We start from the raw sequence: 13,158 nt of genomic DNA, 5'->3' as shown, positions 1-13,158 counted from the left end.
AAAATATAATAGCCAGGATTGTGCATTGTTCTGGTGACAAAAAGTTTCTCAATTAAATATATATGTAATACCTTAAGCTTTAATAGATTAAACAATACTGAAATGAGGTAACTACAATTGTGTCTGAGAATGTTGCCAAATATTTTATGTTACAAGTAAACATATTTATGAATATTAGTGTTAGTGCAAATATGGTCATTAACCTGAGATTACCACCTTTGTGTGTGTGTCTGGATAAAGGCTTTGAGTCTTAAACAGCACTACTGCCTACAAGAGAACACAGGCTAAAGTGGTAAGTCTAAAAGGTAAGACAAAGCTACTTTCGGTGGAAAACAGAACATAATGCATTTTGCAATGGACAAATATGTCTTTAAAATGACATAAAAGACACATTCATAACTAACTAAGCTGCACTGATATGCATTTCTGTTCATGAAACAGTATCAAGAGCGTGAAAAAGCAACCCTCAAAATGAAGGAAACCATAGGAATACTTGTGGTTAAAGATTCAGATTCTGAGTATTTCTTTTCTTTTTCTAATGTATTTGGCACAGGGTCTCACTGTGCAGCTCAGATCCTCCTGTTTTCAGCCTCTGCAGTGCTGAGATTACAGGCGTGTGCCACCACGCCCAGACTCGGTGGCCTGCACAGTGTGCCTGGGGGTGGGACCGAAGCGGCATATGGTGCCACCCGGAATCGAATCCCAGTCCTTGCAGTTGCCTAAGCATTGATTCAGAATACTTCTTTAAAAACTACAAATCAAAGGAGAAAGTCAAAAAGAGGGCAAAAGAGGTGAACACGCACTTCACAAAAGACAATACCCCAATACCCAATACACATAAAAAATGCAACCTTGTTGATTAAAGCTGGACCTACACGTATTTGTGATCAAGTAATTTTACTGCTAGACATATTGCCAAAGAGGTTTAGATATGTGTATACGCATGTGTACGTATACACGGGAGGTATTCAATACCCAGTACAATGTTTACGTAAAAACGCTTTCATGGTAAGGACATATTGTGACTGGCCCCCTCCAATCACTCCCTGTGCTCCGAGCACACTTATTCCGTCCTACGTGCCGCCTCCTGCACATGTACTGCGCACTGACTGCACCACTGAGACTGTCCTGGAGCCCGCCGGCCTGAGGCTCTGCAGGAAGCTGATAGTAACCGCAGGGAATGCCGCTGCGGGCACTCCTAGGACAGGCAGCCTGGAAGCACACGAGTCTGTCCTCACCCATGTGGTGCCTGATCTGCAGGATGTGGCTTTGGCTCTTCCTCAAAGTTTGAAGGAGCATAAAAGTTAGATGCTTTGAATCAACTCAGGACGTCCTTCTTTACACAAAAAGTACTTCACTTAATGCTCTACTTTGACCTCTGAGTTGAAAAAATAACCACCTCTGTGAGAAATTTTTCCAAATCTACATCTACAGAAGCTTTCAGTAGTTCTCTTTGTTAATAGAGTGCTTCACGACACAGCTGTTAGGACTTCCCAGCACACCGCACCGATCCAGATGCTAGGGATGTTTCCAACCTCCTGCTAGCCTGAGTGCAGCAACACTGAATGCTCTCGCCACGTTAGAGTGTGAGTACACAGGTACACCTGGCAGCAGTGCCCAGGCAGTACTCCTGCTGGGACGCGGGGTCTGTGGTCGGCCGCCCCTTTCCCTTCCGTGGATACTCCCACCCTCCTGCACAGATGACTCCCTTTATTGGAGTCTCTTCATATGGCTGGTTTCAAAGATTAACTCAGTGGAATAAAGCACATACAGGAAGACGTGATGGCGCACGCCTGCGATCCCAGCGCTTGGGAGGCTGAAGCAAGAGGATCATTGCAATTCCAAGACCAGCCTGGGCTACCAAGAGAGTGCAGGGCCAGCCTCAACTACATAGCAAGATCCTATCTCAAAAATATAAGAAAGACCCCGAAAAAAACAACCCCCCCACATGTAGTCTTCGCTAATTCTTTCCCAAGTACATCTATAAAATTTGCTGGAAAGTTTAAAAACACATGAATTTTCAAATTTAACTCTTGCTAACACAGTACTGACACTAGTGCTGGGACAGCAATTATTTCTCTTCCTATTATCTTCCTCTTAACTTGTGGCCTAAAAACAAACATGCTCCCTATTCTAGGTTTTCCTAAAATTTCACACTCAATAGTTTATAATTAGATATGCAATCAAAAGAGCTTTTCGCTTTCAAATATTTTCCTGAAAAATTCAACTTTACAGAAAAACAAATTTATATTATTTCTATATTTTCCTTAAAAGCTATAATTTCAAATGTTCTTTTAATCTTTATGCTTACTATTTTCACCAGGCAATGTCACCTAAAATATTCTAATTTCCATTCTTGTCCTATTAAGTAATTAGTAAATGCACACAGAAGTCTACTGGACTTTCTATTTGAAAAAATCCTTAAGTGCATTCGGTTTTAGTTTCGTTATAAACATAAGTAAACATATAAATGATCATTTTTATTCATCAAATAAGAACACACCAGTACATACACAATTGCTTTTGCATTTCATAATTCAGCTATCAATTATAATTGATATTCCAGGCTATCTCAGTACCCTGGAATAAAGTCCTAGAGTAGCAACTGTCCAAAATACGCTTTTTAAAACTACTACCTATTCTATGCTCCCAGTCGATAGACAGGACAAAAAACTTTCCTAAATTCTCATCAAAGTAGCTTTAAATACAAGTCAGGGGAATACACTGCTACCAATACACTGACAACAAAAGGCAAGAATTACTAAAGAAAAGTAAGACAAAACAAAGCAAAAAACACTTCACAAGTAGCGCCTTGTGGAAAAGCTTCTCAGTTTAGGACAATTTAGAATAAAACAGTCTGACAAGACATAATGGTTCCTGACAAAAATCACTTTATTTTAATTCTGTCAAATGACTGATGTTCACCATGACAACACTGAGCCATTAGAAACAAAAAGAAAGAAAGAAACAACCCTGAAGTGTATTCAGCTTGAGAAAACAGAAATGTGAATTTTATATTTTGAAAAATATTCATATAAAACAAAATAGGCACATAGAACTCAATTACCCAGAAAAAGAACAGAGGAAGAATATACCATTTAACACCTCAGTCAATGAAGAGATACACAAAGTAAAATTTCTCACTTAAAACTGGCATGTGCAAACACGGCTGCTTTAGAAGATGAACTGAGGCGTGGCCCACTAACTCAACAGGGCTTTAAACACGTAACGCCCTGTGCTAAGCCAGTTCTTGCTCAACAGCCAAAAGATCTCAAAGTCTTTAAAAGCTATTCAGTCAAACGTCCACTGAAACGACTGGATCACTCAAGAAAACATCGTGCTGTGCTTTCTCCTTTTTTACTCTTATCGGGACTGCCCACCAGCCAGGCTGGGCCAGCTCTGGCTCCACTCGCTCTCCTCCATCAAGCCCCTCCACCCCTGCCCTCAGTGTCCTCAAAGTGAAGGGCTTGCAGGACGGCAGCACACTAGTGTGCAGAGCGAGCGTGCTAGCTACTGCATTAGGCTCTGCCCAACTCCATGCTGCTTCCATATGTGTCTTACGTAGCCTAAATTCTCTCAGGGTGTACATTACTTCACCCTATATTCAAAGACTACAGTACTAAAAGGAATTATAATCACTTCAGTCTTTTCCAACATTCAACACTAGGTACTGGCAAGATACTGTGTAACAAATTGGTTATGTTGTCATTAAATTTAATTAAAATACCACTGTATCCAATTATCTTGTGCTATTAAATATTTTCCAAACTGAAAGTAAATTTGACATTTGAAAAAATGGTCTGTAACCAGGATATTCCTTAAAGAATATTCACAGCAATACCACTTTGGCCAAGCAGCAGACACAACCCAGGTATCCCCCAACTGTGGAAAGACCACACAATGACACAGATGACACTTTGAAAGGTAGTGCTGAAAACACAAGAGAATGCCCCAGTGAGGACGAGAGGCGACACACAAGCATACTGTTGAGGGCACAGACGAAAATGATAAAATTATATAACGTGGTACCACAGAAAGTAGAAGAGTGGTTACACTGAAGAAAAAGAAGACTGGGTCAGGAACACCTGAGATGCCCAGGATACTTATAATTACTCATTATACTCCACACATTTCTTTTTTTTTTTTTTTTTTTTTGCGGAACCGGGGATTGAACTCAGGCCCTTGCGCTTGCCAGGCAAGCACTTATTCTACTGAGCTAGCTCCCTGGCCCCACTCCACACATTTCTACAATGTTGAATTTTACAATAAGTATATTTTCTGAAGTAATATTCATATGTTCATGTCTAGCAGAAAGTTTTTTTCTTTTTGCTAGAAACAATTTTATTCCCCCTCAGTATTTCAATTTTTATTGTAATATTTTAATAACAAAGAAATGTCACTATGATTAATTTTCCAAATGCTAATTAAGAATGAATTTCATGTGATTGGGTATAGTGGTGCCCCACTAATTCCAGCTATTTATGAAGATAACAACAGGTGTATTAAAAGTCAGAGGCCAGTTTGGGCGACTTTGTGAGACCTCACCTCAGAATTAAACGGGAAAAAAACCAGTGGTAGCGGCAGAATATTTGCTTAGCGTGCACGAAGCTCTAGGTTCAGTTTCCAGGACTGCAAAAACAAGAGAGAAGAAGCCACCAGCACCACTACACCAAGACCAGGCCTGTAAACGCTATCCGTTCACTAACACTGCTTAACCTGGGCTTATCTGCTCAGGGTTATTTCTGTAACTTTCTCTTCTTTTCAAAAACAATGCGTGCTTACATATAATAAAGTCCAAACCATATCCCAGTAATAATGCTTCGCAGTCTGTCATTTTAGGCTGAGGGCAGGAAGCACATTTCTATCTTACACTACAAATTAATTTTGGCAGCATTCACATATGTATAAACATAATCTGAGAGACCACGACAGTCAGTCACACACTGCACACTGAAGTCTGGCCTAGTGTCACTCGGGATCAAAGTATGGTTCACTGTATGCAAAAGAAGACACGAGAACTAGACTATGGGTGGACACACAAGTTACATCTGCAGTCCGCTGCATCAAACGTCACATGGAGCAACGCACTGGAAACAGATGCAATGTGACCTAATTTAAATTACAATGAAGTGGTTTTAATATTCCCCTGGAAAGACATGGCCACAGGGAGTTGAAATTAGTAAAAACATGTCACCATGATAGTAGTGACCTGAGTCCATTACCAAAAGTACACAGAAAAAAGGAACCCTACACGACTCACCACCATAAGTTACTTCAACGTATGTCTGCTACACCTCTTCTTGTGGGTGGGGTGGTGTTGTCGGGAATCTTGGGGCCCCGTACATGCTAGGCATGTGCTCTACCACTGCGTTACAGTCCAGCCCCAGGCTTCTTTGCATGCCACCAACTAAGAAGAGACGATGAGATTCGGGACAAGAGTAGCAGCACTGTCAGCAGGCTCCATTCTAGCAGGACGACAGCACTGGTGCAGTGCTATCAGCACAACAGGGGTGGTTCTGCTACTGTTTCTCTGTGAACGCAGCCCAGGACCCTTCTCCTTAGTGGGTCCAGCCAGCCAGTTCTTTGCTCATCTATTAAGTGCCAGTCTTAGAAAATTATGTGGTGTCCAGCAGGGAGCAGCATTACAACAGCCATGAGACCTAACTTGGCAGTGAAGCTGACAGAAGAAAAAGGCAAAAAAGCTCACTTACCCTCAGTCTGTCTGTTCCATGACACGTTCAAGTTTTAGGATGGTTGCAGGACTTTTAGGAAAAAATCTAAAGCGTGTCTCAAAGCACATGTGGGTAATCCATGGCTTCAAGATCCTAAAGCAGGAAATCAAAGTTGTATCAGGTAATGACATCTCCGACCCAAGTTGAGCTGGATTAATAAACATTGTGAGTGAGTGTTTCTCCATTAACTGCTAAGACAAATCTTCCTCCTACTGGGTCAATAGGATTCTAAACATGCATATTCAATGACACTGGTTCAAAACCAAAAAGAAAAAAAACCTATGAATTTTAAAGTCCTTTTCCACTACAGAATTTATGTAGAAGAACCTGGATGACATTGCAGATAATAAGATCTCAATCTATCCAGAAAGACTGTGGTCAAAGAATTAAAGAAGCTGATAAAGCAACCTACACACTTCTGAAATGTATCAGTCTCCTGTAGACCTGACAAATTTTCAAGCAATAAAGAAGGTATAAATATTCACTTCTACAGGTCAGCATGAATATCAGGTTGCTTTTACGAATGAAAAGGTAGCAAAGTAGTAGTTTACAGTGCTGGTGGCCAAGAATGATTATTTACTAAATACAAAGACTGCAGATAGTACTACAGAAAAATCTCATCCACTGTTATAAGACGAAAGTACATTATTTTTAAACTGACTGGAATGTGAAAACCTGCCTCATATTCAACTACAATTCTCTATCCCTTCTTATGACTACTAAAAAATGTTTCATTTCTATTTCTATTTAAAATGTCAAGCAGTTTGCTTTGTGTATTTACGTGACATTTCAGGGTCCATATCAAAAACCAAATTTCTGTGTTAAAAGATAACATGAATATTCACCTTTACATATTTCCTTAACTGGACAGATCTTAAAGAACATATTAATATGTGACCATATACTATATAGGCACTCAGCTGTAATTTAATAAATGTAGGATGATTCCTACCATGTTAGCAGCCCAACTTGAGCGAGGAGGACTCAGCAGTGCCTCAGTCTCACTGAGGCAGAAGGCCAGCGCAACGCTTGCATCTCCCGCCCCCAGGAGCACCACAGCGTGCTCTCAGGGCTTCTCTCCGCCGGGCTCTTCAAGCCACGGCTCTTCCTCCTTGCGGGGCTCGCTCTGAGCTCTGCACATGTCACTCTCTGGTACTTTCTTCTTCTTACAATCTTACTCTGCTTCACTGGAAATGCATATTGATATCAACTCCAGTATTTGTTTTATTCATATTCTTCCCTTTTAATCTTAAAACTTTTTGCCCTTTTATGTTAGAACTTTTATTTAAAAATGAGTTTTCTCTCTGTAATAACCTACTTAAATATATTTTTTCATCTGTTTACCCGGCTGGAAGACTCAACTAAATACATTCCATACTGTTCCTAGTCATAAAAATATTTTCTGAGTTATTTAAATATTTGAAAATTTAACGAAACATTTTAGCACTGATCTTGAACCATTCATAACAACCTCTGATATCTAATTTGTCTCATTCTAATCAAACTGGAGACAACTTCTGTCAATAGGGAGGTGATTTAAGATCTTTGTTGATGTGAAAAAAGGCTGAATAACAAATTCTTTTAAGTCAACAGAACTGGATAGCTGTTTATTCACAGGTATACAATGCATGCACATGAAAAGAATATCCCCAGTACTCCTCCTACTTCCAACATATATGCTCCAGTCTGAGGAGAAAAGTGGTTTCTCAATTTAGCATGCTCTAATATAAAGAGTAATGCTAAGTGTAGTACTACCTTGTAAACTAATCTCATAATAATTATAGCTTTGAAACATTTTAGATTTATAGATTATACAACATATTTATATAATTACTTAAAACCCAAACCCGAACCACAATGGGTTGCATCCTGCCCTCTGCCACACAAATCCATCCCCACCTGGAACCTTACAACATGGCAATACTGGGATGGCTTTGAGGATATAATTAACACACTCACAATGGGCCATATTTCATTGTCTTGCTGCTGGAGGTTTGAACTAGAGTAGCACAGACATGACTGTTCCACCAGGTGGCTTTTTATTGTATTTGTAAAATTGTATTGTAACTGTTTGTACCACTGTGGCACAAGCTCCCTGAAGGCACAGTCATGAGTGTCCCACTGGTGGTGTACGTCGGTAGGAATGTGAGAGGGACCAGCAGGAACTCATGCTGGCTTAGAGTGGACCTACATCCGGTGGATCAGAACGTCTTGCTGAGACAGAAAGGACACGAAAGGACAGCAAAAGGCCAAACATGAAAACAGGTGGAGTGCGAAGTTCTGCTGCCACACCCAGGAGAAGCAGGGCAATTAGAAACGCAAGAGGCAAGGAAGGATTCTTTCCTAGTCTCTAAAAAGAACATGGCCCTGCTCACATCATGATTTAAGATTTCTGACCTCCAAAACTAGGGGGAAATAAATTTCTCCTGTGTCAAGTGAAGAAACTTGTGGTACTCTGCATGGCAGTCCCAGAAAACAAATACCAACTTTGCTAAAAGGAAGATATTGCTCTGCTCCCTGTATCAAAAAAGCCCTTGCTACATCTTCAAAAGTCTTTTTTTTTTTTTTTTTTTTTTTTGTCTTTTTGAGACAGAATCTTTTGAACTTGCAATGATTCTCCTGCTTCAGCGTCCAGAATGCTTCAATTACAGGTGTGTGCCACCAGGCCCATGTTCCTAAAAAGTCCAGTGATAGAAAGAAATGTCTAGACAGTTCTGAGAGTTGGAAACAAGTGAAGAATGACACAGAAAATAAGCCCTGTTGCCTTAGAGCACATACTCTCATGAGCAGACTGTGGGAAGAAACACAACCATTCAAGGGTTGATGGTAAGGTCGTAAGAGTAAGAGGAGAATTGATCCTGATTATAGGGTGGCTGAAAGCCTGGCTGGAGTGCGCTTTCTCCTGTGGGCAAGAATGGACAGCTGGTACACGAAGAGCTTGGATGTGCAGCTACAGATGTTTCCAAGACAAGCGTTACAGGCATAGGTTGGCTTCTCCTTGCTACTTAGAGTAAAATGTGAGACAAAACAAACAAAATGAGGTAACAAAAAGTAATCAGTATCTTATGACTTTGGTACCATGAAGTGAACTCATGACCTTGCACTTGCTAGGCAGGCTCTGCGCTGCTGAGCTATATCCCTGACCCAGCATCTTACGAACCTGAAAATTCTCAGACTATGTAGACCACAACAGATGCTAAAGCATACCCTGCAGAAATGGACGCAGGTGTGTGGGCAGTCTCTTCCCAAAAGATTTGTCTGGCATGGCAGTGCATGCCTATAACACCAGTACAGGGAGGGCAAGGTGGGGGGGGGGGTTCACCAATGCAAGGCCTTCTCGAGTTATATGCGAAGCTCAAGGCTACCCTGGAATACATAACAAGACCTGTCTCAAACAAACAAAAAAGAAAGAGGAGGAGGAGGAAGAAGAGAAAGGAGAGATAATAAAGGGGTTACACATCATAACCAAGCAGGATTTATTCAACATTCAGAAGTCAGGGGGCTAGGGAGCTAGCTCAGTAGAATAAGCTCTCGCTTGGCAAGTGCAAGGGCCTAAGTTCAATCCCCGGTTCCGGGGGAAAAAAAAAAAGTCAGTACCACAGGAAAGCAAACACCCGTAATCATCTCAATAGATGCAGAAGAGGCATTTGACAACATGTAGTACTCTTTCATGAAAAAAAAAAATCACTTAAAAATATAGGATATTAATGTGTTTATTCTCTTTAAAATTTAAAAAAATATATAGGAATTAAGTGAAACTTGTTCAAGTACAATAAGCAATACATGAAAACTCCACAGGTAATCATACTCCATGGCAGAAGCCTGAAAACACTTCCGAGATGAAGAACAAGAGAAGGATGCTCACTTTTGCTTGTTCCATCCAACATGACACTGAGTATTCTAGCCATACGAGTCAGGTCAGAGAAGGACACAGAAGGCGTCCAACTTGGAACGAAGCAAGTACAATTATCTCTGCTTACAGACCTTATATAGACCCTAAAGAGGCACAAAACTATTAGAGTAATTAATGCGACCAATCAACAGGACAAAAAGTTAACACACAAAACCAGCTATGTTTCTATATACCAACAAGCCCACGCTTTTATAATAGCATTTAAAAATGAAATACAATAGTAAGGGAAAAATCAAAGAATGTGAGAGACTAGCACACTGAAAACTACAAAACACTGCACAAAAATTTTAAGACATAAATAAATGGGAAGGGACCTTTCTTAAAAAAGTGGAAGACTGAATATTAGTAGGGTGATGGTACTACTCAACGTGATGGAGGTCATGTAACACCTATCAAATACCAAACGTACTTTTTTTTCAAAAACAGAAAAACTAATTGAATAAAATTCAAAATAATTATCAAGGATCCTTGAATAGTCAAAATAATATTTAAAAAGGTGAAGAATCTAAAACTTGACTTTAAAATTCAGTACAAAGTTAGAGTAACAAAGAAAATGTGATACTGTTGTGCCAACAGAGGGACAAACAGAGTGAACACCCTAGAAATAAACCGTCACGTAGCATTCAGTTCTCTTTAACAAGGGTGCCAGGGTCATCCCTGGGTCTTTCCCCAGTGCTGCTGAGGAAACCAGACAGCAGCATGAGGAAGAACGAAGCTGTCCTCTTAGCATGCGCGGTACTCAAAGGTCAACTCCAAGGGGCTCAGAAACCACGTGACAGCTAAAACTCCCAAGAGTCTGAGGAGAAAACAAAGAACAAACGTTCAGCGACACCTGGATTTGGCAATGACTTCTAAGATCTGACAAAACAGAAGGAAGAACAGCATACATGCTATCAAAATTAAATCTTGTAAAAGCAGCAACAAGCAGTTAATTTCACACCAATGCTCAATGCAACATTAGTCACAACAGCCAAAGATAGAAATAATATACGTCTATTAATTAATAAATCTGTAAACAAAATATGGTATATCTGTGCAAAAGAATATTATTCATCCATAAAAAGCAGTGGAATTTTGACAAACGCAAGAATGATGAACTTGAGAGAACATCACCCTAAGTGAGAAACACTGGGCACCAAAACAGAAGAACAAATGTTACACGAGGTCAAGAACCAAGTCACAACGCAGGACAATAAAACCAAGGTGCCCTGGGAAGGCAGGGGTGAGGACTCGCCGACCACTGCGCGCGCGGCTTCGGTGCAGACGTCTAGAACGGTGGTGGTTAGACAAGGCAGCCATACTTCACACCACTAAACAGTATACTCAGGAAATATTAAAATAGTGACCACTGTGTGTACTCTGTCACACACACACAAAAGGTTTCAGGGCTCAAGATTGCAAGCCAGCTCAGAGAAACGTCCATCCACGCAGGCTGCCAATGAGCCTGCGCAAACACATCCGCTCTCCAAGGCGGGAGGGCACTCCCAGGAGTCTGCTTCACAGCTTCCCTGTGGGTAGGTTAACCCACGGATGGAAGTGTGGTTTCATTTATTTATTTTTTTCAATTTAATTTTAGAACACAAAATATACTACAAAACCCTTTTCAAGGGCTCAGTGATAGCACTTGCCTAACATGTGTGAAGCCCTAAGCTCAATTCTAACACTGCAAAAAAGAAGGTAAAATAAATTTATTTTCAACTATTTCATTTCCGTGTTAAGGAATAAAACCTAAAAGTTAACAGTATGACATTACGAGTCTTTTAAACATGTTACTTTAACATTATAAAAGACCTTGCTTTAGTGCTGGACAACCCTAACAGTCTGTTAATCCGAGCTGAACTTGAAATTTCTATGCTCTGGAGAAATGCAGAATTCTAGTTCCTATCTCCTAGGATGAAGATGGGTCTCACAAGGACGTCAGGGCCATTCGCCACTGGGCTAATTCTGCCCCCTCAGTTGCTTCTGGCTCACTTTTCCTAAGCGTGGTAATCGCTCCAAGTACACGCTGACTGCAAAAAGACAAAGATACTGGATCTGCACACTGATATCCACAAATTGGTAAGGAAAGGCTTTCCGCAAGGAGAGCTCTTGGGAAGAAAGTTGAGAAAGACAGGATTTCCAACTCTGCCTAGCTCCACTGTGAATCCCAGCTCTGCCACTTACAAGCCGCAGTGACTGACCCTCGCACGATCTGCTAATCCTTAAGAGTCATTCATGGGGCCAGGGAGATGGCTCAGTAGAATAAGCGCTTCCCCGGCAAACGCAAGGGCCTGAGTTCAATCCCTGGTTCTGCCAAAAAAAGATAAATAAATAAATCTGTAAGATGGGCGAGAACCACGAAGGTAAGCACAGTACTGAAACACTATCTGGACCAGTCAGCATGCAGCAGAAACATCCTGACTCCTAACACAGCCCAAGAGGCGGTGGGCAGGAACGATGTGGAAGCCGCGCTCTGCATCCAGACGGGCTCCTCCTGTTCCTTCTCTGCCCACCTCCTCCAGGGCCCTCGGCTCCTCCAAGCTCAAACCTGTAGAGGTCAAAAATGACAAATTTGCCTATCACTATCTCTTCACAAAAGGCACTAACAGCAAGAAGGAGCATGACAAGCACGCACACACCAGAGAGGCTGCTGGGAGCTGCAGCACCTGCGATCAGAGGGTGCGGCAGTGACAAGTCTCCTAGCTCGCTACTTACTTCTTCAGGGCGAGTATCTTACTTTCATGTTCTTGAAGGGCTGAAAGAAAACAACAGCTCTGACGTGAAAACCGTATGAACAATTCCAAAGTCAGCACCCACAACTGAAGTCGTCCAGAACAGTCGGGCTCACTGGAGCACTGTGGAGGGCTGCTTCCCATAGCAGAGTGAGCAGCTACAAAACAGGCCTTGCTGCCCGCCATGCCTTAGACCCACAGGACCTGGCCCTAGAAAAGGCCATGGTAATGCCACTGGTAAGGTGGACTTCTCTTCCTGTGCTCCAAGAGGTCCCAGCTGAATGAGGAATTAAGAAGGGCAGTCTTCCAAGAGGAGGTGTCCCGAAGCTGCCCTCCAGTCAGAGCTGGAAGGCTAGCACAGGGCTCTCCACTTTGGGCTACCAGAGGACTCCTTGCTCCCCTGCATATCTACTTGGAAGCAAAGCACACCACTAAGTGAGTTCTATGGACTTGTATGATCGAAAGGTCCCTGGCGGTCTCCTTTTCACTTAGGGTATACATTTGCTGAGAAAACAACAGAAGGAAGCCTTTTCCAGTTTGCCTATAATTACTCAACAGGTCATTCATTTAGCACCAAGAATGGACAACCAGGAATCACCAACATTCAAAGAAAACAGATGCATGAAAAAGAATGGGGAAGAAAACAATCAGGGGCTGGAGAGATGGCTCAGTGGTCTAAAGCACCTACTTAGAACAAGCTTAGCAAATCACAGGGACTGCGGTTCAATCCCCCAGCACCACATGCCAGCCAGCCCCGCCCCCTGGTGGGCTGAGCTGGCCACACACACACCACACTCTCTCT

General features: G+C 41.7%; 1 protein-coding gene across 5 annotated transcripts in view; it reads right to left on the bottom strand.

Moving 5' to 3' along the window:
- Immp1l (inner mitochondrial membrane peptidase subunit 1) overlaps positions 1–13,158 on the bottom strand; it is a 59,417-nt gene that overhangs the window by 37,644 nt on the left and 8,615 nt on the right. For 2 of the 5 annotated variants that reach the window (XM_023722854.1, XM_023722853.1), the window contains exon 2: positions 5,712–5,825. The exons of 2 other annotated variants lie outside the window; for them this stretch is intronic. The gene's annotated coding sequence lies outside the window, so the exon portion shown is untranslated. Of the gene's footprint in view, positions 1–5,711; positions 5,826–6,684; positions 6,702–13,158 lie in introns of those variants that run through there. One more of the 5 variants, XM_023722855.1, reaches the window with a different exon arrangement.

The sequence above is a fragment of the Octodon degus genome, unplaced genomic scaffold (genome assembly GCF_000260255.1).
Source record: "Octodon degus isolate 3935 unplaced genomic scaffold, OctDeg1.0 scaffold00093, whole genome shotgun sequence".
In the NCBI taxonomy this organism is placed as follows: Eukaryota; Metazoa; Chordata; class Mammalia; order Rodentia; family Octodontidae; genus Octodon; species Octodon degus.
Note: the sequence above shows the minus strand (reverse complement) of the source record. Positions and strands in the feature narration are given on the sequence as shown.